Source organism: Rhinolophus sinicus, linkage group LG10, assembly GCF_036562045.2.
Source record: "Rhinolophus sinicus isolate RSC01 linkage group LG10, ASM3656204v1, whole genome shotgun sequence".
Taxonomy (NCBI): domain Eukaryota; kingdom Metazoa; phylum Chordata; class Mammalia; order Chiroptera; family Rhinolophidae; genus Rhinolophus; species Rhinolophus sinicus.
The window spans coordinates 1,186,526-1,213,731 of NC_133759.1; the positions used below are offsets into that span (position 1 = coordinate 1,186,526).

General features: G+C 46.9%; 1 protein-coding gene across 17 annotated transcripts in view; it reads left to right on the forward strand.

The window, feature by feature from the left end:
- CHL1 (cell adhesion molecule L1 like) overlaps nucleotides 1-27,206 on the forward strand; it is a 151,122-nt gene that overhangs the window by 15,485 nt on the left and 108,431 nt on the right. For 13 of the 17 annotated variants that reach the window (XM_019755807.2, XM_019755808.2, XM_019755802.2 and 10 more), the window contains exon 2: nucleotides 22,838-22,912. The exons of the other annotated variants lie outside the window; for them this stretch is intronic. The gene's annotated coding sequence lies outside the window, so the exon portion shown is untranslated. The remainder of the gene's footprint in view (nucleotides 1-22,837; nucleotides 22,913-27,206) is intronic. 17 annotated transcript variants of the gene reach the window in all.

Consider the following 27,206-nt stretch of genomic DNA (forward strand, 5'->3'; position numbering starts at 1 on the left):
GGTGTGGGACCAGCCTGTTTCGTGTCTCTGCCCCTCCTACCAGTGTTGAGGTGGCTTCTCCATATGTCCTTAGTTGTCAGATTCTGGTTCAGCTAGATTTCAGGCGATTCTCAGTGATGGTTCTAATTTGGTTGTAATTTTTCATTTGGTCATGGGAGGGGGTGAGCACAGCGTTTACCTAACCCACCATCTTGGCCGGAAATCTACCGTGTATTTTTTTTATTACTATCTCTTAGGGAGACCGTGCTTTGTAGATACTCTCACCATTCCATTGGCTTCTGAAATAGAGCTCATGCTATTTTCTTCATTCGTTTTGTTGAATTGTGTGTGGGGAATTCACCACACATAACTGTTTGGGGCCTCAGTAGGTATGTGTTTTGCATATGAAATTCTTGGGGAAATGCACAATCTGATTACCCTTTGGAAGATAATTACCTGGAGGCTTATGTGTAGGTAAAGGGGGAAATGGTGAAAAATGATTCTGAAATGTGACCAGGTAGCAATTTATATACATGTGAAGGGGCACTGTTGTGGTGACCTCTTGTTACATGACAAAGTAACCCATAACTTAAACAGCAATCATTTTATGAAAGCTCATGATTCAGTCGGTCAGGAATTTCGGCAGGGTGGGTGATTTCTCTAGCCCCAGCCAGTGATACCTGGGTCGCATGGCAGGATGCAGAGGGCATTTGGGCTGTGCTGTGGCCCCAGGTGGCTTCACTCACAGGTACGGTGCTGTGACAAGAAGGGCTGACCTCCACTGGGCCCTCCTCCCCCTTCCATGCTCCCGCTGTCTTCTCCAGGAGAGCACTTGGCTTTGGGAGGGGATGTGGCAGCACAGTGAGCGCTGGCCAGCCCGAGGTGCCTGTGGTTCTGTCTGGAGAGAGGCTGGGAGGGAGACGAGGGCAACATGCTGGCGGAAAACATGGTGGCAGGGATCCGTCAGCCGGCGGCTTCTCTGATGCTTTGTGCCTCCGCTGCGTTGCCATGTATCCAAACGCTTCTCCATTTTGTTTGGATGTGGCCTGGGCTTCTGAGAACCAGGAGAAGCTCCGCAGACTCAGAAGGGCCCTGGGGAACCCAAAATGCCGGAGGCTGCTCAGGGTACCAGGCCTGGGGGCGGGAGAGGGCTTCCCCACTCCGTGGGTCTGTCTGTTATAGCCACAAACCAAAAAGGAAATGATGGTACAGCCCTTGTTTCCCTGTAACTTTCGGAAGCATGACTGTAATGGAAAGGGGGCTAAGGGGTGGTGAGAACCCCCAGAATTCTGGTATCTTCCTGCACAGAACAGGAAGCAGGTCAGGAACCCACAGCAGAGGCACCTTCGCTCTCTCCCCCTTCCCTCCCTCCCTCTCCCCCCCTCAAATGATTGCTGATAATGGGTGAACAGCAATGTCCACCTGATAATGGGTTGTTGTGTTCTGACGGCTCTGCTTTCTCAGACCCTTCCATCCTGTTCTCCCCTCTGCGGCACGTCGCCTTGCTCTCAGTGCCGAGGGTGGGGGTGCATGCACACTGACATCCCTCCATCTCTGACGCGTTATCCCACCCTTTGATGAACACGAGTACTTGCTTTTCTCTTGCAGCCTTGCCATAATTCTCGTATTTCTGAAGCTCTTGGCAGCAAGCGAAATGCGTCTAACGCTAAAGAGCTACACTATGGCGAACTCAATTCTGTACTGGCCGTGCTGTAAAGGGCCTTTGAATGGAGGACGCGTGTGTATGTATCATTTAATGTGATGCTGTCACCACTGGCTGTTTTAGCAAAATTAATCCTGTTCAGAGACTTACGGGGCCTCCTGGAACCACATGGCAGAGAGTGGAACTGGAACTCAGGTTGTCTGATTTTGTCTGAAGTTATTTAAATGACAGATCATCTAGCCACGGATAAAAGGCTTCCTTATTTAGAAAATGTGTGTTTTCTGGACAAGTTTTATTTTTAGATGATATGACCTAAAGCTTCATAAATTTCAAATTCTGCTGTCTTGAATTTCAGGGGAAAAAATGTAAGAAATGATGGTGGTAGTAAACTGAGATTTCTATGATGAATTTGCATTAAATAAAAAACTATTGGGTCTATTGAAACACAAGCAATCCTAGATGTTTCCATAGTTTCTGTTGCTTTAGCAAAACACATGTTTAGCAAAACACATGTTTACTGTAGCACACCACCTTTTTGCCAGTCTTCTCTAGAAAATGGCCATTTTTTGTACCCTTTCTCTATTTATAAATGACCAGAAAGCCTGCCCCAACTTTTTCCTTCCCACACTGAAATTTGTTTCTCATGAGCCATTCTGGAAAATTTCTTATTCCGTCTTGTAATCATTAGACCACGGAAACCTTTCTCTCACTGGATTTCTGCCTTTTATAGTCGCCCTTCTCCTCTAAGACCTAAATATCACTGTTAAAATCCCCTTTCTCGCTTGTCACTTTGACCAGGATGTCGCTCCCTTCCTGAGAATTTCCCCTGGCTCCCCACTTCTCTGCCGGCCAAGTAGCTGTCACACAGGTTCCACATTCAGGGGAGCTGACCTCGTTACTCCCCTTCCCTTGCCTGTTTCCTTAGAGACCCTCTTCTGCCCAGCAGCTCCCTGCCTCCATCTTCTCAGACTTCCTGCTGTCCTTTCAGCTTCAAGTAACCTGGCCACTTGCTAGTCTCCGCTTCTCTGAGATTGTACTCTCCCAAAAGCTATGCTTTTGCCGTAGTTTTGTGCCATGTACCATAATTCACTTACATTTTTTATTGGCTCATTAAAAAAATGAATTGCAATGAAGGTTTTATTCCACTGCTATGCATGCAACCCCAGTGTTGGTGGGAAACAATGAAAGGTACGTACAAACGTTACTGCGATGGAGACAACCCAAGATGATTAAGTTCCAGCCAGTTCTGTTGTCTTGCTGTCTCCTTATGTCCACAGCTGTGAGATTCGTAAAACAAACGTGCTGTGGGTGACCTATTAGGACAGACCTGGGACGTCCAGCCTTTTGTGGCCAGAAGGATTAAAAGAGAATTCAGGAGGGGCTGGGGTGTATGTGCACGTCCCTCATGCCCAAAGCTCTTCCAAAGTCGCCTCAGCACCGAGAACACTGCGCTGGGACGTGCAGCCCACCTGGGGAGGCTGGAGACACCCCAAGAAAGACTCGTCCCACTCTTCGTCGTTCTTTGTCCTGCTATGTTCCTGCATTTCATCGTCCCGTGGGGATGTAGGAAGGTCGGGCTGGGTGAAGATGGTCGCCCTGCTGGCGGGTGAACTCCGTGATGAATTAGGCGCAGTTGTTGGTCTGAGACATTTGTGGTCAGCACCACACCCAGGCCCACAGGATGTTATGTGAGCACAGACGCCTTTCCTGGGGGCTGGCATTCCTGACATGTTCCCAACCCCCAGTCCAGTTGGAGAGCTGGGGCGCACGCTCAGATTTGCGCCCTGTGACCGGGAGGCTCGGAGGTGCCGTCCTGCTGTTGCGGGAGTGTGGTCAGAAGAGGGCCCACGCTCCAGCCTGCACGCTGCTGGGAGCTGTCAGTGAAGAGGCTGGGTTTGAAAGCAGAGAAGACGTCTCACTGTGGTTTTCACTTCTCTGAAGATACACAGACACTGCAGCCCTATTTAAGGAGCACGGACTTTTTAACAAGTGTTCATCACAGTGTGATCTAGTGCGTTGAGAAAACCTGCGGATGTGATGCCTTCTCGGTTCCGAAAGGCCTGCTCCCGGGAACCACAGCCCCCCATGTGGAGGGGCCTGGTGAAGCACCGAGGTGCGGCCTGGGCCCCTTCTCCTTGCCCCTGGCAGGAGCCGGCCGGATGCCTGCCTGACTGGCAGGGAGGTCGGGCTGTGGGCTCCCAGCACCATCAGCCATGTTGGGCACCGTGACCTTGTGAAGTGTATTTCAATTCTGAGATAAGCAGGAAACCTGCTGCTCCCCACAGAAATAGATAGCACGTCCCTTACTTTTCAGTTGGGTTAATTTATCCTTTGTATCAGGGAACTGCCAGCTCTGTTCTGTGGTCCCTTCCAGGACCCGCTGAGTGCCCTGGGAGCTCAGATACTGTGGATAAATTGATTCTGTGGTCAGTTCTCTAGACAGAATGTGCATGTAAAATGGAAGAAGAAAACTGATGGGAAGGACTTCAAATATATTTGTGTAACCTTTTTACATTTTTCAAGTGAACACTACGCATTTTTTAAGCGACGTTGAAGCCATCTGCTGCATATCAGTGTCACTTTCTTATGGGCCATAGCGATGCTTCAGAGATTGTGAATCTTTTATACCAGGGGCGTCCAAACTGTGGCCCGCGGGCCATTAATTGGCCTGCAGCAAATTCCAACAATATATTTAGTTTATGTAAATAAACCAGGTGAGGCAATACGTACTTCACCTCGAGTGAGTGGCCCGGCTGTTTGTATATTTTACCGCATGTGACCCTTGGTGAAAAACGTTGAAAAAAGTTTGGACACCCCGGTTCTTTACATAGCATTTTAATTACATTTATAATCTAAGTGATTTCACTTTTTAAAAATGGTGGAAATGAGTAGCCACAGTGTTGACAGTAATGGTGTTCCTCCTTCCCGTTGCCCCCACCAACTCATCCCATTCTATGATGCTGTGCGTGTTTTCATTTATACCTAGAGATACAGGGAATATACTTTATTCAGAGTCCATAGGAAGAAGTGCTTGTGTCAGTAGAGTTTATGCAGCAGTAGGTGCAGGGGTGAAATGCCCTACTGTCTCCTGAGGTTACTCCTTGCAAAGATTCATTGTGTCCATGGAATGAGTAACAGTGACGAGGCCTAGAGACCATGAACTTGGGAATTTGAACACAGCCTCCACGCGCACGTCCACACACGTGACCGTTTTTTCGCAAATTTACATAACCTCTCTTATGTTGAATTCATTGCCTTCTCATAAAGCATTCATCAGCAAAGTGGGGACCTCCTAAAATTGTCATGGATCTGCTTACCCCTCGATGTTTATAAAGGGCAAAGAGTGGCATCTGTACCTGGGCCACATAGTGGGTGGCTAATTAGGAAACTGTTCTGGGCCTGGAAGTGCCCGTCTCAAAAGTTACTACTTTTGACGAAGCTGCCACTTGCAGGCTACGGAATGATCCAACGGGAGACTTACTTCCGAATTCGCCATTTTGTGACTCTGGGGTGTTTGACTTGGAGCATTTCCACTCATTTTTTATTTACTGGCTTCGTGAATCAGTTTCATGAAATCTGTCAACTGCCAGCCTAAATCTTTGGAAATTGGTATAAAGAATATTCTGAATGGCAGTATATGCCCTTGGAGATATTTTAAACCTGAGAATATGGGGTTGGATGCCTGGCTGCCACAATATGGCAGAAAATATAAACATAATTATGTTTCAAAAATGCTACTGGTTTTAGAGGGACAACACTAATCAGATGATATTTAAAAACGGATGTCTAATGGTACAGTTTTAATTGAAATCCTGTGGGGGAAATAGTACGGCTGGTATTTGAAGGTGTGGATCAGTGAGGGTGAGTTGTGTCTTTGCAGGCGTGTGGCACAAGAATTCTAAGCACTACAGGTTGCTTTGGTTTTTGTTTTGTTTTTGTTTTGATATTCTGTGATTTCAAGTGTGACTTTGCTATATGCCATTTGAAAAGTTTCCTGTGCTGTCTGTATTCCTTTTAATGTGGTCAGGAGAAGAGTTAGAGTGAATACTCGCTCAGAACGCTCCTGAGAGTTACCTTTGGAATAATGTACTGAGGATGGTTTTGTGCAGGAAAGGCTGTCCTCTGGGCCCTGGGGTAGTCAGCACAGACCAGGCAAATGTGCAGAGCACACACGGGACTTGGGCTTTACCAGAAGCTTCTGAAGTTCCTGGGGCCCCTGGCACCGCTGACTGGCCATGGCTGTTGGCCACACACGTGGAGCTGCGCTGCCTCCACGGACAGGAGATGCCATCAGCCACCGAGAAACGCTGCGGGACGCTCCCTTCACACGACAGGGTGCACCATACATTTGGGAAAGGGTGTAAAGGTGGCCACTCAGACCCAGAAAATGAGCGTGTTCCTGTTTCTTGTCCCGATGGGCAGTGATTTCTGGGAGCCACACCCAAACTTTTCTTTGTTAGCCGTGTTGATTTATGGAAACACCTCGATACGGACACAGAGGCTAACACAGATTTCAGCGGTGCAGAAAGAGCCCAAATCAGGCTCTTTCTTTGTCACTGTCTTCACGAGGGCCGAGGAAGCACTGCGTCCCCTGGGGACAGCCGTGTGCCGTGTCAGCAGCCTTTATGCTCGGTCACTACAGGCCACTGTGTTGATTGGTAGTTTAAACGTCTGTAGACAAGGGGGTTTCAGTCGCTTGATATTTACCCCTTCATTCCTGTGTACATTGGGGAAGGAGTTACCTTCCTGAATAATTTGGGTTGACCAGAATCCTGGCAGGGAAGAACAATATCAGAAAAACTGTACCCAGGTGGCTGTAGCTTTGCTCCAGGTACAGGACAGAAGAACCATGTCTCCAAGTGAAGTGTGTGCACGCGTTTGCATGTGTGTGTGTGCGCCCTTTTTTGCACGTATGTGTGTGTGCATGAGTATGTGTGTGTGCATGCATGTGTGTATAGCTCTGACTCCAAGGGGTCATCCGTTCATCAAATATTTCCTTATTGGGCTGTTTATAAACCCCAGGTTTCATGTAAGCATTGGGATGGAGATAAATGCCCTGCCTTCCCAAAGTTTCCCCTTACTAAGAACATCGGCCAATAAAAAGCTAAATGAATAAAATTGTTCCAAGAAAGACACAGGACTGTGACAGAAAAATGAGAGGAGGAAATGGCTTCAGGAAGGGCTCTCTGAGAAGGTGACTTTCAGGCTGGGCCAGATGGGGAAGAAGACAGAAGGGAAAGGAGCCAGGAGAGCAGGTCCGGGCAGGGGCTGAGCGGAAAGGCTGTGGGGGAGGGAGCCAGGCCTGGGCGGGCAGCCCAGTGAGCCGGGCGAGGTGGCCCAGGCTCATGAGTGCAGAACCTGTAGGCTGCCCGGGTCGTGGCTGGGAGCAGGGATTTTAAGTGCAGTACAGGCGTTTCAAAGGAATCCAAGCCATTGAGAACCTTGATCGTGTTTGTTAAAGTACCTCATTTGCTGCTGCATGAAGAGTGGATGGTGGTGTAGAGCGAGATCAGCTGGGATCCCACGCGCGAGAGAACAATTTGGGCTTGAACCAGGCTGCCAGAAAGGGGATTTTCTAAGTGACGCTGTTTATCGTTCTTCTAATGAGATGCTAGAGGTGGCCCAGGGGTTGTAGTAAGGAGTTACACCAGGCCTGTGAGCAGGAAACCCACGCAGGAAACAACCAGAGAGTAAGGGACGGGAGGTTACAAGGTGTAAGACGCAGTTCCCTGCTGCTTGGTTGCCGAGGGAGGGGGCTGGGCCCAGGAGGGCTCGGGCTGGGCGAGCGGCATTTGGTGAGTGCTGTTCAGGGCCTGGGAGGCCCTGCAGGATGGACGCTGCTCGTCAGTTCCTGCAGCCGCTCTGTGTTGGCAGGAAGGAGAAAGACACGTTCCATCCAGTTACTGCAAACCAGCAGGATGCCTGTTGCCTGAAAAGGCAGCATAATCGGATCAGAGAGAGTTGGGAGGACTGTGCCTTCTCTTGCTCTATTTTCATGGATTTAAGTTCACAAAGTCAGGAGGGAAGACATTACCCACCTCCCGCTTTCCAAGGAAAGGGCCGTTCTGTCCTTTTAAGCTTCGCTGAATGGAAATCAAGTACGTGGACTTGACCAAAATGCCGCCTTAGGTTTTGGCGTGTGTGCCGTTGGCATCAAATGCTGCTGACACTGTTCTTCTAGGAAGAGCCACGTGTAGACTTTGAATGTTTATTTTCAAATTTATGTGAAAATATAAAAGCTGTTAGCTATGCACAGAATGACAAAGCACACACACAGAGTAATTTTCTAAATTGATGAGACAAGGACCACACGACGGAAAAGTGGGCAAAGGGAGAGAATACGTTTCAGAGAACAGAAACCCAAACGGCCAAACCAGAAGCACAGTACTCAGCCTCGGGAGAATCAGGCCATTCACGTGGAATCGCGGTGACACAGACTGTGGTTCACCCCCGTGGGGCGCTCAGCAGTCACCCAGAGTGGGGGCATCTGTGCAGTAACAGTTGATGTTCAGAGAAAGAAGCTACACAGATGGTTAAAGCCCTATGACTTCATGTCTGGGATGTTCTGGAACGTGCAAAACTGGAGGGGGGGGGATGCATCCATGGTGTCAGGGCCTGGGGCGTGGGGTGGGGTTGAAGTGCAGGAAGAGTTTATGTCTTGAGTGTGGTGATGTTTAAAATATACAAGTATGTTTCAACAGCCATCTGTAAGTGCCAAAAATGGGCACAGAAACTGGGAACCGCCTCCATGTCTTTCAAAAGGGGGTGAGTGCTGTGAAATACGTAAAATGTTTGAGATATGCATGTTGACTTGTATTGAACTGTTCAAGTGAATGAAGTAAATTAAAGTAGATTTTGGAAACAACAGTGTATGTGAAACAAGCAGATCTCCGAATGATGCCTCACATGTGAGGCCTGTTGTGGGAACAGCGGCACCGTACAGCTTCCTCTTACCTTTGCGGAAAAACACAGAGATGCGTTGCTGGCACTACATTGTGTTGGTCTTTCTGGGAGTAACGGGAACATGGAATTTAGAAGGGAAATATAAGGGGCTTCAATTTAATTTCTTGTTTTATTTATTTTAAAAGTGGGTTCTGAGGCAAATATGAAATGTTAATGTCTGTTAATTCTAGATGGCAATTATATAGATATTTTTATATTATCTTTCCTGTCTTTAAATGTCTTATAAAATAAAAACAAAATTGCAAACATAGAAGTAATATTTCTGAGTCCCCAGTTGTGGTGACGTTGAGAACCGATACATAACTTTTATTTCAGTTCCTGATGACGACGCAGGTCCCAGAGTGTTTACATGTAAGAGGCTCCGCGTTTACCTATTAGAGATTCACTTGCTTAGGTCTAAGAGAAAACTCATGACTTTCCATTTCTAATGTCATGCTGGTTGTGAAAGACTGGACAAAAAGTCCCTCAGTCTCCTCCTCACAACGGCAGAGGGGACCCACGTGGTGACACTCCTGTGAGTGGCATCCGTGCCAAGACGTGCGTGTTAGTAGTTTTTCGTATACGAGGTAACCGTCCTGTGAGCATCTCAGTTCTCTAAGTGCTCTCTTTGGCGTGTGGACGAGCACGCCATTGAAGAAAGGGTTGAAATTATGTGTTTAATACAGAGTTAATGAGACTATAGATGCTAAACTTATACAGGGTATTAATCCATTGTACCTTAATACTTAATATTGACTTAACTTATGAAAATATTTTATGTGCTTACTAATAACATGATTACACATGCAACATGAATCTTATTTAAGGACCTAAGTTTCTATAAGAAGTGGCATCATTTTAATTTAGTCTTATAAATATCACATTACTTTATCCCCTTGCACAATAATTGGAATGAAGGCAACATATATTCTGTATGAACGCGAGAGAAGTAGCGAAACTTGGCTCCAAAATTTAAAGTGTAAGTTCTTATGTACACACGTTTATGTTGTGCGCCCTGGACTCATTTCCTGCGGTTGCTGTAAATAGTTCCCACCGACTCAGAGGCTTGGAAGGACACGGATGTGTTCTCTGGCCCTTCCGGAGGTGAGCGCCTAAAGGAGAGGCGAGCAGGCTGAGTCCCCCCAGGGCTTCGGGGGGGCTGCCCCCTTCCTGTCCTAGCTTCCGGAACCCACCTCTGTTCCTTGTCCCATCCCGTCCTCCATGTTCAGAGCCAGCCCATGTCCTTCTCTGCTCTCTCTCCTCGCGTCCCCTTCTCTGTAAGGAGCCTGTGATGGCATTGGACCCACTCCCATAATCCAGGAGAAGCTCCTGACCTCAGGCTCCTGAGTCACAACTGTGACGTCCCGTCACCACGTGGCAGCGCACTGACGGGCCGTCCGCCAGTGTGCGGACGTCTCTGGAGGCGTCACTCCCCACCCACCCACCCTTCAAACTGTTTCTGGGTGGAATGTCCATAAAATCAGGTGACCTTTGCTGAAAGCTTTATGGTCTTCACTATGACTGTTCGATATAAAACCGCGATACTTGAGTGACGTGTTATGAGAACACAGATCTGTGTTATGAACTTAATATTAGAGGGTAAATAGCCTCTAAGTGCTGACCAGTAGGATTGGAATAACTTTTGTGTGGACACTGTAGCATCTCTTTTTACAAAGAGTATCTGCTATTCAGTACGCGGGCAGTTTTTGTCCTGGAACTGCTGTTATCTACCAGGGTAAAGATGCGGTGTCGCTGACGGGTGGCTGTGATGACACGGTGGGTGACCGTCTGTCAGACCTGGGACACCGACTGGCGCCAGCGCAGCATTTGCTGAGTAAGTGTGAGCCACAGTTGTGACCATCATTATGTCCACTGAGTGTCAACAGCCGTGTTAGTCACATCAAACTGCAGGATTTAGTGGGAGATGAAAGCGCAAGAAGTTGATGAAAAGATTTTGTTTTCTTTCGCGCAGGCACACACACACACACACACACACACACACACACACACACACACACACACACAGAGCACCCCTTGTGTGGGAACTAAATCGGTGGCTCCTCAATGTCTAAAACCCAGAGTGGAAGTTAAGAATAGGTAATGAGGGAAGTGATTGCTGCTTGTCTGTCTTCTTTTAAAGTGCAAATATGTCTGTGAGTTCACAGATAAAATGTTTACTCTGCTGCTTGCAATCTTTATCTTCCCCTCATTTTCCAAAATGCTTCTTGCTCTCTGCAATCCCCAGCAGATGGTTCAGTAGAGACTTTCTGAGGACGCTTCATGCGGACGAGTTCTGAGAACCTAAGAGGAAGGGTGTCTCAGTCCTGTCAAAATATTTTCTCATTGAAGACAGAGCGTTTTTGCTGCAGGCTGAAATGCATGTCAGGTTAATTCGTGTTTCTTATTTCAGGTAAATACTTTCAGCAGGCGTCTGCACAGGTAGATCAGTGTTTACGCCACATGGGAAAGCGGCAGGAGGGGCCAGCAGGCCAGGCAGGGGGTGGGGCGTCACCCCCACACCCATGTGCACCTCAGGCTTCCCCAAACCACCAGCACCGACGCCCCTCTGCCCACCAAGCAGGCAGCAGTCTGTGGGTCGTTTTCATATGTCTGCCCAGAGGTTTCGTGCAGAAGCTCTAGGACAAGAGCCACAGATGGACAGGAGGTCACATTACCCAGCAGGGGACCTGCAGTTGGCCCTGGAGTGGCACCGCATGTGTGTGCAGCTCGCATGATATGGGGAGATGGCCCCGTGCAGCCTGGGCCGGGCCGGGGGGGAGCACGTTGTGCTTCTGAACTAAAGGAGAAACGCATGCAAACCCGGCTTTTCTCTGCCATTGGAAGTTACCTTTATGTGGAAACCAGGGCTAAAAGGTGCACATCGTTTGGAAAGATGGCAGGTGATGTGTGAGGACCCGAAAGGCACAGAGTGGAAACCACGTGTGGTCAGGAGCCCGAGGCCTGGTGCCGGGGTCTGCGTGGACCCTGCTCGCAGTGCTGACCGCGCAGCAGGCACGCTGGTCGGCTGCAGCCTTTTGAACAAACCGTGCTCTCCGTACGTGGGCGGCCTCTTTCCTGGAACTTCCTTTGGTCTCCCCACTCCCCACCTTTCTACTCCATGAGGGACCCGCTGTCCTTGCTTTTGGCTTCGCATGGGTGACTTTGTGACAGTATTTGCACTCTGTTGTGTGCCTCCAGCCGCAGAGCCAGAGGGAAGGACAGAGCCAGTGCCTGTCAGGGGAGGTGGTGAGCCCAGGCTGGTTCTGGCGTCCACACCCGCTGTCCACACCCGCCGTCCACACCCGCCACCCACAACTGCTGTCCACATCCTCCGTCCACACCCACCGTCCACACCCGCCACCCACGCCCGCTGTCCACGCCCGCCGTCCACACCCGCCGTCCACACCCACCACCCACACCTGCCGTCCACAAACACTGTCCACACCCGCCGTCCATACCCGCCGTCCACACTGGCCCAAGCAGGTGACTGACAGCCCTTCTCTTCCTGTGCTCATGTGGTCAGGCCCTGATGTGTGTCACACACTCCGTGTGTTGATGGACTGACTGCTCGGCCTTTCCGTACCTGCTTCCATTCATTCTGGGTACAGCTTTAGATAGATTGATTCGATCTATCACAAGAGCACTGGGGATTAAAGAACTCCAGTTGAGTTCCGGGCTCACAAGTTGAGACCAGATTTAATGGTGTTACTGGAATGTGTTGTTTGAACAATAAACGCTTTCTTCTTCAAGGGAATTTCAATTCACGTAAGTGTGTGATGCGAGCCCAGGGTAGTGACAGACGAAGCCTTCAGCCTCCTTCTGAGTGACAAGCTTTTGGATGGAGGTACATTCAATCTAAGAGTTGGAAAAAGTCCCTTAGAGACGTACCCAAATCACCATAAAAAATAGTTGAACCGTTTTTATTCTTAACCTGTGCGAAATTGCCTATTCGGATGTGAAATGATCAGTGGGGATACTACACTTGACGGTGGAGATCGTTACATATAGTCAGTTGTATAAATATATGTGCGTTGTAATGGGCCATGCTTTAAAAAGGATTATACCTAAGTGGTTACTTTATTTCTATTTATAGAAATAAATAGAGTAAGCAGGTTACAATTTACATAAATTGCTAGCGCAGGAGACTACCTGCCTTCCCACAGCCCGAGTGTGGCGATGCAGTTTTGGAACGGCTCATTAGCCCTGATGACAGCCCCGTGACACGGGAGAGCCACAGATTGCCAGCAGGTCCCAGAAGGAAAGGGGCGTCTTTACACGGAGATGTATAATCCTCTCTTACTCTGAAATGCGTTCAGTGGCATATTTTAGACTGGAGAAAGGCTGCCTTCGGATCCTGGGGAGTGATTTAGTGGTGGATTTGACCATATGCGTACCGATATGCAGAGTAATGACCATTAAGTGGAGTAAAAATGGTTTTTTTAGGGAGAAACAAGTGATTTGAATCTTTAGTTTCTCGTGGGAGCTCATTAGAGTCCCTTCTCTGTAATGCGTCCTGCAGCCTGGCGGTTATCAGGAGTCCTGGGTGCTCGGCGCTGATAGGTTAGGTTACAGGATTAATTGTATGACTTTGCACCCAGCACACTGAGCATTGATTTTCACATTAGCCTGTGTGTTGTTGAGACTGTGCTTTGTGTTTTAAGGTGGTGTTCCCTTTCGCTTTTTATTAATTATAATTTCTGCCCAGATGGTTTATGCCTGATACAATTTATTAAAACTCAGTCCCGATCTTTTCTTCTAATTGTTACGTCCTTCAGAAACTTCATTAATTTTGAGCACTGGTGTGTAAAACATGACCGGAGAAAGTACCATTCACAAAACGGTCTCTGACCAGCCGGTGTCCCTATCCATCCATTGATAAGTTGGCACAAGCGTTCCCCTAAACAGAAGCCCATTCACTTAATCCCTCCAGGTATGTGAGTGAGTAGATACTGCAAGAAGGGGCCTGAGGACATGGCATTGCTCAAACCAAAAGTCAAAAGTGTTGGCTGTCAGAATGGAGTCCGTTCTCTAGAATGTGTCGATCTCCAAGCCTAGTATTTCCTGCAATATCTGTGGATCTGTAGAGAGTACAGGAAAGGACTTTTTCCTTGAATTTTCTAGATAATTAGTTCAGCTCTCAGCTGTAGTTTGTCCACTCTTGGTGGGGTTATAAAACGCCTCCTGAGATTTCAGTGGAGTCCTTTACAGCTTGGTTCAGCCTGTGCTTTGTAAATCTGTGCAGTCTTGAGAAAACAGAAAACAATGTTGATCACATGCAATTTATACCTTAATCTCGACGCTTTTTTTGTCTTGAACTGGTAAATCAGTTACCTGTCTGTGTCCCTCCCCTTTCCTCACCCCAGACTTGATGAGAGAAAATTTTCTTCTCTCCGTTGCACTGTGGTCTCTCCAGGGAAGGCGTTGAAACTAGCTTAGACTTTGCTGCTTTTGTTTAGTTTTGCTCTGCACTGATCCGCCCTCTGTGACCTCCCCACCCTGAGTCTCCATGGTGGGAGACAGACAGGAGGGCTACACGGTCAGCACAGCACTTCCGTGGTATGAGGGACCCACTGGCCCCTGTTGGAAGAACCTCACAACACTGTCGTCAGTGCTTCAAAAGGGGCTTGTTTCTGAGGCGTCAAGGGATCGCTTGTAATAAACTCAGTTTCTAATGAAGGGAATAAAATGTCTTTTAAGCTTCCGTATGATGCCTGGATTATGTGGAGAGACTAAACAAGTGGTGGTTCTCTCTGGCTTTTGTGTCTCTCACGTTAAACAGAAATCGATGAAAGGAAAGGCTTAACACTGAAGATATCCCAAAGAGCAGAGCTCTGGCCACAGCTTTTCACTGGTCATGACAAAGCACCCGCTCATGATTTTGGGGGGAAAAGAATAGCTTTCCTTTGACAATGAAGGACTGAGTTTGTTTTGTGTCATTTCAAACTGTCCGCCTTCACAAAGTATAAACTAGTGTTTTGTTTTGTTTTACCGTAGAAATTGGGTTATGACATTGTTGAGAGAAGACTAGAATTGGAATCACAGGACTGGACTGGCCTTGACTTTTGTCACTTGCTGTGTGTGACATTAAAGAAGGAACTTAACCCTCTTAATTTTACTTTTCCTCATTTATAAATGAACCCAATATAATTAATACATAAACTTGCTACAAGGGTTAAATGAAAAAGTCTTTGCTTGAGTGCTGTATAATGTCAGTTACTACATTTGTTGTAAGGTAGGTAGGTAGTTTGCACTAAAATTTGGTTAAAGATTGACAACAGACTTTAGTTGTGTTTTGAGGCTGAACGCTCTCTTTTTACAGTGGACTTTGTCGTGAGTAGTTTGCAGGGCCCACGTTGGTGGTGACGGAAGCTGCTGTAGTTGTGCTGTGTGCTGCACGCGTGGAGGTGTGTGCGCTTCTGCAGAATCTCAAGGGTGTCTTCACCGTCCTGGGCTGACCCCTAACCAGACACTCATCAGCAGTTTCCATTTCACGCTCACTGGTAGTCCTCCCGTAGTCCCTGAAGACGGCCTTGAGCATGACGGTTTGTATTTACTAAGTGCTTTTGTCTGACTGAAATTCTGCATACCAGATTTTCTCTCGCTCTCAGATTCCCTCGGAGAGAACATCAGTGCGAACTGGCAGTCTGAATAACTTTTCCCAATTTTATATTAAAAATGAAAAGTTCCCTTGGCGATGTCCCCTAATTTAGGCAGATTTTTTTCCTCTTTATTTCCTTCATCTCTGCTCTTCTTTGACAGCACCACCACCACTGTTTTCCTCCTCTTCTGCCTGAAACATCTAGCTCATTTCAGATGCACACTTTCAGGGAGAATAAACACAGCCCTGGCCAGTGGGTGATCTAAATTCCAAATCTTGAAAAATAGGATACCATTAAATAGATATGTTTTTCTAAATGTTAGTTTTTAACATCCCAAAAAAGTGTATGTTAATTGAAATTTTCAACTGGGAGTGTATCTTTAGACTTTCTTTCTTATTCTCTGTCACCCTAAATGTCCTCAACTATATTTTCAGCTTACCTAGCCCAATAAGAAGTTTATTTGAATGGATATTTTTCAAGACATCACTGATGGTGCTTTTTTCCCCCTTATGTCAGAAATCTCTGGGTCCCCTTAGGCTTCTGACTAATTAGCTGATCAGTTCGGGGAGGAGGGGGAGTCTCCACATTCCTCTCTTTAACTTGAATGTCATGGCATCTGCCACCTGCTGAGCTCAGGGGACACTCTGGAGACTCATGGCCAAGTCTGCATATCTGGGCTGCTGGCAGATTATTAATGTGGCCTTCTGAGCGACACGGTTATGCTTACGTCACTCATGACGGGGTTATGTTGTATACATCGCTCGGCTCACACACAGTTCCCTGGGGCTTTTCATACAGTTATTTCTATTTGGTCCCCATTACAGATATTTTTAGCATTGTCATTGAATTTACATATTTTGTTCTGCATTGCAATTAGTAATAATTAGCATTGTATTGTATCAGATGAGAAGTTAAGCAGTTACCCTCACGTTTAGAGTCTGTCCATCCCACAGCCCACTTATCCCTGCAGGGCTCCTGGCAGCTCTGCCGCAGCTTCAGGTTTGGTGCTGAGTGGTCACAGTGACGTACTCGTGTGTATGTGTACATGTGTGTATGTTGTATGTGTGTGTTGTGTGTGTATGTGTGTGAATGTGTGTATGTGTGTTGTGTGTGTTGTGTGTACACATGTATTGTATTTTACCAAATCTCTACAGTGAACATTTATTATTCTTAGAATAAAGCAGAGCCCCTCCCCCCGCGTTTATCCACCTTAAGTGTCATCCTCGCCTGCAGACTCCCCAGCCTGAATTTGTGGTGCAAACAGCTTTCCCGCGGGTGGAGTAGTGAAACCGCAGCACATGCTCTCCTGTCTCCTTGGTTCTGTGTTGTGAGACCTCACGTAGCCGTCACGACAAAAAGCAGACATTGCTGAGAAGGTCTGGGAAGTGTGGGGGCAGCACTGAAACGTGGTTTATTTCAGGGGCTAAGTTAGAGAGTGCAGCACACATTGCTCTGGGGGATGGGGGTGCAGAACTCCTGGGCACATAGGCCAGGGGTGCAAGGACGGAGTCTGGGCCAAAGCTGCGGGTAGGTGGTCACGCAGGATCTGGGAGGACTGTCCTGGGGCCGGGTTTGTACAGACCGGTTCCTGTTTCAGGGCCACAGGCCCCCAGTCATGGATGTGCTCTGGCCACAGCGCTGGACACAGCAGTGGAGCAATAAATCCCGCCTCGTCCCGTGCTTTGGACAGAAACTTCTGGTAATAGCGAAGCTAAGGACTCCATACCTCCATGTGCCCAGAAGACTGCAAGGAAGCTTGTGTGTCTTTCAGTGGTTCTCAACTCCGTTCTTTAATCGCGATTGACAATATTGTTGTCACTAAACTAAACCCATAGCCCAAAGAATGAGTCGGCTCTGAAAGGGTTCTGATGCCTAGGTGATGGGACACGACCCCAGGCCGCGTTTAAGGCGAGAGAGCGCTAAGCTGCCTTCAGGAGACAGGGCTTTATGACCTTAGGCACGTAGCCTCCTCTGCCTTGTTTTCTCATCTTTACAATGAGGACTTTCAAAACAAAAAGTGTGTACCTCGTGGGCTTGTAAGGGTAAAGTGAGCTGATAATGGCAAGTGCCACTGTCGTCACTGAGTGAGCCTGACCTTGTGTTAACTGGTCCACCAACTGATAGCATCAGGCTTCTGCCGAAGGAGCCTCGCTTCTCGGATACACGAGGTCATTGTCACACACATTCTGGATCATATATAAAAGCAAAGTGAGCCCCAAGCAGTAGTTTCCAGAGTCGCGTGTTTTTTAATGGATGTTCCCATATCTTGGGGAGAAAATCCCCAGTTGAAATAGAAAGTTACATAAAGTCAGAGCTGGCTCCTGTGAGACCTGAAAGATTACCTATTTGCCTGCACTTAAGACATGGCTATTTTTGCTCGTTGCTTTGAAAACCACTTCAAGCAAGATTTCATTTCACACACTGCTCTGATGGCGTTGAGTGCCCTACCTGTCATATTCCAAGGTGACAAACGGGAATTGCAGGTCCAGGAGATAGTCCGTGGCTTCTAAGTGGCACAATTTAGAAAAGCACCAGCTCGTCCTCTGCTGTCACAGCTGGGAGCCCTTCACTCAGTCTCTCCCTTGCCCTGGGTTACACTTTACTAATTCACCACGGATGCTCTTTGCCTCCTGAAGACAGCTGAGTGTATGTCTTAAAACAGTAGGAGCCAGAGAGAGGACTGCCATGGCGCCCCTTTCTCTCGGGCCCCACCTGAGAGCCGCGGTGGGGAAGGCTGGCTGGTGTGCGTGTGGCGTGGCCCGGGTTCCACGGCGGCTCCATACTGGCTCTGCCCTCACGCTCTGGGGAGTCGGCCAGGCTGCCAGACAGGTCTGATCCCATCTCGGCCCCTGTGGTCAGTGGCACCACACAGCCAGGGCACTCGGCAGTGCTGCAGTTGCTCAGCCTGGCATCTAGCACACAGTTCATCTTCAACTAATGTCAGAAAAAAGCTCCATGTGACGCTTACGGGGAGGTCAAGCCTGCTTCTTACTAGACCCAGGCTAAAATCAGTGATCAGCCGCAGGCAGCATTTTCTTTCAGAAGTTTTTGTGGGAACACGCTCAGCACATTCATGGTGTTTGAGCAAGCACTTGCTTATAAATAACTTCCAAAAGCCAACATTTGCTGCTTACCATCGTTTTCCTGGTTCCTATTTTCTTGTGCGTCATTTTTTGTTAGGTGTCTTGAAGAATGGCAGTTGTCTGCTCATTTTACTGTAGTCCCAGCTTACATTCTGGAGAATAGTATGTGCATTGTATATCATTTCCATTTTAAAAGGTAGTGTCTTCATTCAGCACAATTGAATTGAGCATCTTGGCACCTGTTTAGAGGGCACGGACCTCCATGGTTTGAATCGAGCTCGGTCCTGCCAGGTCCATGTTAGTTGATAGCAGAAAAGGAGGTGTTTTCTATTCCAACTTCTTAAGCATATGGACCCAAATGTTGACTACAAGTGAAGTCCTCTCAGTGTATTTTTTATATCATTAGAAAATCTCTAATGTTTAAAGATTAGTCAAGATTAAGTACATGTTTAAAAGAAAAAGGAAAAAAAAATTGCCATTGTTGATTCCAACCACACACACACACACACACACACACACACACACACAGAAATAATGGTGTTTGCAGTCAAGGTACATTTATTAAACATTCAATATTTGAGAATTTCACAGCCACTGTGCTTGCGTGCCAGGGAGGCAAAAATTAATAAGACAGGTTTTGGAGTTTTGTTTTGTTTTTCGGCCTGAGGAATTCACAAGCTTGCAAAAACCTCATAAAGAAACCCTTTCTGTCTTGTGAGAATAAGGCAGGTGGCTCCTACTCTCAAGGTCCCCAGATCCCCATGTGGTGACGTGGTGTCCTCCTGCCGGCTGAGCTTGGGGACCGCTCAAGTGCCCCTCCAGCCTCATTGGCTGCCTCTGGGTGATGACGGGGTCTGCACTACCCCGTCACTGACCACCTTCCAGGTCCCAGCCCTGAGCTATGCGTTTTGTACATGTTGGTCCGTCCCTCAAATGTGTCCTGCCAGGTAGATGCCGTTACCCCTTATGTGCCGAGAAGGTCACTGGGTTCTGCGATTAGCTGAGCTCCCACAGTGAGCAAGTCCCACGTGATGGCAGCTTCTCTGTTGTTTCTTCTCCATGCTGCAGTGTCCCTTCAGATCGGTGCCGTGGTGGCCCCTGTGACTGTCAGGTGAGGGAGCTTCGTTTGGCTCCTGTTGCTTTCTTACATTCAATCATCATTTCGTCCCAAATGTGCTTATTAAGCCTCATTGTGGAGCCAGCCGGGCACTGGGATGGCCAGGATAGGCCCTGAGGGGGCTAGACGCCCGATGCTAAATGCAGAGTCAATCCAAGCAAGATGTTGAGGACAACCATCCGGTCTTCAGTTAATTTTGTCTAGAATGCAGCTGCAATTTACGTGTGATGTGATGTACATTCAGCGAGTGTGGAGAATTGACACTGAAAGTACCTGCACACAGCACCATGTAGAAAGGTGAGGCATCATCTCTAAGCCTTTCCTCCGCGCCAGCTTTTCCTCCAGCCTGGACAAGACCGCCCTTTCTTTTGCTGAGCACCTGATAAGGTCAAAGGTTTGCTTTTAGGGGCCCTATTGTCCGAGAAATCCTACTTTCAAATACAAAACCGCCTCAGAGCAGCAAGATGGCCAGTCAGGAAGGCGTGTGGACCTGACTTAGCTGAGCCAGACCCCCCACCTCATTACACCTGCCCCGTCCGCTGTCTGCTGAGTGGGCCCCCCAGTGAGGGGAGCCCCCAGTCCATCCTATGTCTTCTGTTGGGCACGTTCTCCTCCTGCCCGTGCTCCTCTCTTACTGTCAGTTTTTGTCTCAAGTAGAATCGAGTTTAATTGAGTTTGATGTGCCCCCTCTGTATTTGCTTTGTTGTTGTTTTCAATAAACAACAAGGACGCCGAGTCCAATTTTGCTTTAATTGCCTTCTAAGTTCTTCAGATTTTCCTTTCAGGAGCCCTCTGTTTCCTCTGTTTATATTTGTAGATATATTGATTCATATCTCGTAACTGCAAGAAACTCAGGAGCTTTGAAGAAGGAGTCAAACCACTTTTCTCTAAGAACAGAACATCAGATATTAATATCTGTACCAATGGTGGTGGGAGAAAGAGAAAGGCCTGCGGATTAAACACATTCAAAGGACTATGTGTTCAGCTAAGTATAATCGAAGTAGAGTGAGAGACCTTTTCTGACTGTACAGTAGTGTAGTGTGTGTGTGCGTGCGTGTGTGCGGGTGTGTGCGTGCACGTGTGTGCGTGTGTGTGCGCGTGTGCGTGTGCATGTGTGTGCGTGTGTGTGCGTGTGTGCGTACCCTCATCGTAACAACGTTTGAGTCTGTTCTTCTGATATGTATGTCCCAAATTGTCCTAATACACAGTGTGCTAACATTTACCATGCAAAAACAAAAGAGACAGAAATTAAAAAGAATGAGACCAAAACAACATGCTTACACACATAATGTGCACATGATATTTTAATATTAATTATATACATGTATATTTTAGTACTTGTTACGTCTAAAGGGCTGTGTGCATACCCATTTCACTGAGGCTGCACACCTACACCGTGAAGCAATGAAAGGAGACCTGATAGTATCAAAGTAACCGTTCATATACACCAAGACCACGCACACATGCACACACGTGCACACATGTGTGCTCACTCGCATGCACACAATGCATACATGTACACACACATGCACACACGCACACACTCATGCACACACACACACATACACACACACACACTTTAGATCAGTAGCAAGACCTTCCGTCCCGGGTGACATGAGCGCCTTCCCAACCAAAGCAGAACGAAGCAGAGGAGAGCGCTGCAGGCTTGTGCCGCTGCTGTGAGCATACAAATAAGTGTGATCAGTAGCTATATCTCTGGCTGGTGCCAAACAACAGTCTTGAAAATGCTAATCCAGCTCAGACTCTGATCCCTGCTGCCATGGGTGCACTGACAGTGGTATGAGGGGGGACCCACTGGGCAGAGCGACCCGTGGTAGCTGTGACACAGATGGCTTTGGAGAGACATTGCAGAGAGATTTAATATTGGGACCGTAAAAGTGGCTCCTTGGCTGCAGAATAAACCTGATTTATGACATTCTTTGCCACTGAGGTAAAGGACAGCCTATATTGTATCATTTACATTCACCCCCAGTAAACGGGGGGAGGGACGGACAGGATCAGCACACCTCATTTGCAGTCAACTTGTGCAGACATTTCATTTTTTATGTTCCCCGCCGAGTGATGCATGGAGGACGCTGGACGCACGGAATGATGACCCATTTCTTAGACAAACAGCGTCACAGCTTTGTCAACCTGTAGACTCAGCGCAGTGATGCTCCAGCAGTGCGGACGGTGGGCTCGCTGGTTAGGGCCTAGTGGAATGCTGTCTGTTCTGTACACTGTCACTCATCTGTGCACAGTTCTGTTTGCTATAATAATGAAGGTAATAACGGTGTCGCAAGTAGGCCTAGTGGGGGTGGAATGCAGCCACTACAAACGTGTACAGGGCGCCGTCTGCGCAGTGTCATGGTCAGCTGGAAAGCAGCAAGGGCGACTCTTAGAATTGCATCTTTTCAGTGTATCAATGGGAGGATCTCTCCAGAGACACTGAAATCTGTTTATTAAGTTTTGGGCAAAAGCATTTGGAATAAGGCCAAGGAGATTGTCAAATAACGCACAGAAAGGAAGTGAGTTTCTTGACTGTTTTAGCCATGCTTTTTTTCCTTAGGGCCAAAGATACTGTAGTTTTTATACATCTTTTTAATTACAATTTCTACCAGGATGAGTTAGGATTACTGGATGCAATTTAGCTCTTTTGAATGATGCTCATGAAATTAGGACATCTGGTATACAAAAAAATCTTTGACTTACTTTGACCGTCCTTCTGCTCAATAGAAAAATCTTAGCAGTTCAAAGCTCTATCCATGGGACGGCATCTGAAAACAAGCTTCTAAGTAATCTTTCAGGGATGGGAAACCAATCCTCAAATCATCTGGGAATGAACAGTGAAAGGATTGTATATGTTGGTTGAAAACTCCCTTCATTTCCCAAGTTGATTTGTAAGAAGACGGGTGGCTGGTTGGTAACACACCTGGATTTCGGGAGGCATCTCGGGCTGAAGCCTGTTTCACTGTCATTTGTCCGGTTCTGATCTCGGATGTGCCTCTCCACAGGGCCCTTGTCATTTAGGTCCATACTGTGCTGTGGTGACAGGCCAGCCGCAGCATCATACAAATGCAAGTAGCTGTTGTGCAAAACAGTTCGGGGAGGACCGCCAAGTAGAAATTCTGACGAGTTGTGGTCTGCTGCAAAACACTTGCATTCATGAGAGAAGACGTGCCAATACTTCTTTCAATGAGAAGTGTAATTCTGTGATGATTTTCTGCACGTCTGCCATCTCTGCTTCATTTGTTCACAGACGGAAAGCTGCAGGATGCCTTTTTATAGCAACAGAGCAAGGCTTTTCTTTAGGTGTTTGGGGAGTTTTTCAAGGTGTGGGAGAAAGAAAGGTTAAATCAATTATTTCCAACAGGGAAAAGGTAAACAGTCTTGTGAACGTGGTTCTTTAGATGGAAATCACCTCTAAAATTGCAACTTTCAAATCTATCTGTAGGTGCTGTGACTGCAGACAATGACACTGTCTTGAGGCAAACACGTCACAGGGGACTAGGGGGAGCTTCATTTACCGGTAAGAATATTTTCCTTCGTCATTTGCTTTATGCATTTGGAATGTGTTTAGTTCTGGCCATGCCTGGTAGAAGCGTATAACCAGGGAGAGGGCAACACAAGCTACGGACCCGATATTGAAAGCGGTGAGGTTTTTATTCAGTTCCATTAAAGTGATGGCTTATTTTTGAAAGAACAAAACACTGAACTAAAATTTACTTTTCTTGTTAGCTGACCTCTTGGCATATTTGAAAGTTGCATCTTGATGACAATTATCTGAATGTCATTTTTAATAGAAAAGTGAATTTTACCATTGAGATCTGAGAAGGTCAGCTTCTTAGGAGGCTTGACGTTTTAGTGAGAAAAACTTGTATTTCCATCGGTCAAACAGTGCTCACCCTTTCATGGTCTGAAGGGCTCTCAGCTTCATAACTGTCCCCGGAATTTGGACCAAGGTGCAATCTGAATCCTCCCTTGGACTCCTTTCAAATTCTTTGTGAGCTGCCAGGTGATTTGTAACTAATTTCAAAGAGTTTGAAGAGTGAGAAAAAGTCTACTTTCAAGGGCCACAGTGATGTGGCCACGGAGGCTAGTTAGTCCCTTTTAAACATGTTTCCTACTTGTTGTAATTGCCTGTAGGTGCAGGTTAGTTCGATTATTTTTATTTTCATAATTCTTATTAGCGCTGTGTTTGGTCCATAATATTACTCATAACAATGCGTTCTTTACTTCATTTTACGGAATCATGTTTCCTTTATATTCCTCTTGGTCATTGGTCAACCTATTATTTCATTCTACAAAGTAAGTTTCCTCACGATCAGTTTTCACAGTGGTGCGTGAGAACTTCAGATGTGCAGTTTCCAGGAAGTGTTTATGTGATCATACTCCTAGGACACACACACACACACACACACACACACACTTAGGAGCATTAATTTTCATTTAAGAATCTTCTGTTTGGAGTGTGCCCCACAGTGAAATACGCCTCAGGCTGTGATGAGACTGGCCATGCATCGCTTCAGGACAGGGGTGCATTCTGAGCAGTGTGGCCCTTTGCACCTGGTTCCAGACCTGTGCTGCAGGCGACTGTCATATGTTCTGCTACAACTGCCTCACTAGGGGTTAGCATTCTGTCAGCCCCCCTATGATCTTAGGGGCCCCCGTTGTGTGTGCTGTCTGTCATTGAACGAAACACCCTTCTGTGGCGTGTGAGTGTATAATACGTGAATTCTGGTTTTGCTGTTGTGTTTTTCAACACCCAGATTTGTCTGAATGGTTCACAGCACACCTCCACTTTAAGTGTTAGGAATGTTGTGAGCTTCAGTTTGTGCACAGCAGAGTAAGGCAGGTTTGTCTGTACATTTCGGTTGTTGCCAAACTGACATATAATTTATCCAAAGATGATATCATCCATACATCTTCACAGAAGGCTTAAGTATGACACAGCCATGTTTTTATGCCAGAGGTCATGGTAAAATACCTGCTCTGCCAACTACATACAGTAAGTCACCCTGGGTGACACATTGAGACGCCAGCAAGACGGAGCTTCGCTCCACACTCCTCCTTCTGATGTACAGGGGTGGGTGGGTCCTTTCATATCAAAGACCGGGCTGCAGGTCCTGAGAAGAGCTGAGACAGAGCGCCGTTTTCATATAAGTCTTAGTCAAGTGCTGTCATGTGAGATAAGGTTATGGTCTCTTCCCTTGCTGGTCTGAATAATCAGTGCAAGTATTGATTACTTTCCAGGGACACCCACGTCCACTGTCAGACCACTCACGTGCCCCATTCCACCAGGGCGTGGCTCCTGTGCTCTGGGAGGATGACACCAAGGACCCCTCGGTACAGTGTTCTCACACACTGCATGAGATGTTCGTTGTGCTGCCAATTTGACTGGGCCGGGTGTGCCCAGGAGCTGGTAAAACATGATTTCTGGGTGTGTCTGGGAGGCGTTTCCAGAAGACTGAAGCATTGGAATTGGTGGACTGAGTACAGCAGACTGCTCTCTCCATTGGGGTGGGCATCATCCAATTCATTGAAGGCTCCAATAGGACATAAAGGCAGAACGGGGGAATTGGCTCTGGTTTTGAACTGGGACACCCATCTTCCACCCTCGGCCATCAGTGCTCTTGGTTCTGGACCTTTGGACTCAGAATGAATTAGGCCACCAGCTTTGCTAGGTCTCCAGCTCACAGACAGCACATCTCAGCTGCCATATTTGTTCAAGCCAATTCCTGTAATAAATTTATCTATCTATCTATCTATCTATCTATCTATCTATCTATCTATCTACCTACCTACCTACCTACCTATCATCTATTGATCCATCCATCATCTATCTGTGTGTCATCTATCTATATTCCCTCTTGGTTCTTTTCTCTGGAGAGCCCTGACTAATGCGTTGTACAAAAACTGCTTGTTTGGCTGGTACCGCCTCTTCTTGTTCTAACTATGTTTACACGCCTCACACTCAGTTGCAATTAATTGTTTACACATTTGTCTCTTGAATGTGTCTTTGAGGGCAGGGTTCACGTCAAATACACGTTTGTGTTGTTACCACAGAGCGTAGAGTCCAGCGCACACTGGATGCTTTATCAGATGGGGGTGGGGAGGAAGAAAGGAAAGGAAGACGGAGGGAGAGAGATTCCTGATGGGTCACCCCTCGCACACCTTCTGTGAGGAACCCCGCGTTGCTTTCCTGGGTCCTGAGGTCCAGGCAGTCTTGCTAGGAATCTCTAGTCTCTTCAACTTGGTTTTTGATGAGTTTTACTGTTTGCTTGACTCCCCTCTGTCTGATGGCCGCACCTGGCCAAGTGGGTCCTCGTCTTTTCATTGGCGCTGGTCTATGGCTAATTCACTTCAGGACCATTAGGAAATAAAAGTGTGAGGGACTGGCCAGTGAGTGTTACTCAAAATGAAAATCTCTCCATGAGAAATCCTAAGTAGAAGCCAAGTAAAATCAGTCTTCTCAGAAAGAATCTCCCCTCTTTTGAATAATTGTTACTTTTTCACCAAATGTTGAAATGGGACATTCAGAGGCAATAAGATTTCATCCTATCAGATGCTAGAATATTTTGCATAAACAATTAATGTTTCAAAACGATGATACTAAACAGTATTTCTTTCTTTCTCTTTCCCATGATATAAATATATCAGAATGAGCTCCATGCCCTTGTCCCAGAATGAATCATTCCGCTCCATATCTGATGTTTACACCTTTAAACATTTACGGGCTCTGCTGTCCCTTATTGCTGTCTTCCCTCTCTGGGGACACGCTCACACCTTGCGTTTCTTTCTCATTCTCTTGGCTGTTCTTTGGTCTGCCTCCAATTTGCATACACAATTTTGGTATCGAGGCCAAAAATACATTTGTTTCAACCGGAGTCTTATTGAAGTTGCTTTTACTCAAATCACGTACACACACAAATGTGACTTCTAAGGCCTGGAAGCCCCATGAGGGCTCCCCAGGGAAGCAGAGATGTACAAATAGGCTCTTGAAACACTGCAGGTACATTCTAAGTCACTATGGAAGGGGCATCTCAACGCGAAAAGATTACAGAATGAGCACTGTGTGAAGAGTCCGATTGGTATGCCTAGGTCTGTGCTCGTTTTGCAGATTTTTGTTGTTACTGCCAGTCTCTTGGCTTTTAGGATTTTAATAGGTTGGGTTCAGTCTTTATAGCCATTTTCTTTTTTAATTTAACTTTTCTTCCTCTGCAATTTTAGAAGGCAGAGTCCTTTATCAATAGGAAAACAATTACAGAGAAAAGGCTGAGGTAAAATGACCATTAAAATTTAAAGACAAAGAGACACTGAAAGCTTTTTAATAAACATACACTTTGGATCTTATATTGTTATTTAAAAGGACTTTTCAAGTAACAACATGACATATGGCACAAATAAAATGTCCATGAAAATACATAGCGCAACCAAACAAATGACTTAGAGAAACAACAATGAAGAGGGAATATTGTGTTTCCTGAACAAAATGCCATCTTTGCCCCAAGGCATCCACATTGGAGAAAAACACCGTGTGTAATGTTGACACAAATCATAGGCATCTCCCCCAAAGAGCAGATTTTATTGAACTGCACGTGTGTGCAGATATTGGAGGCCTTGGCGAGGAAGCACACAGTGAAATGCATCACTGCCATCACCAGCTCAACTGGGGAGGGGATGGGGGGGCACATCTTAGAGCCTGTGATGAGATGGGGATTAAGAAGTGATTCAAAGACTGCGCTCAGAGCTAACACAGCCTGACATAAACGCCCTGTCCTGGAAGGAAGCCCGTACACAAAGATCAAAGATGAGTGTGTCCC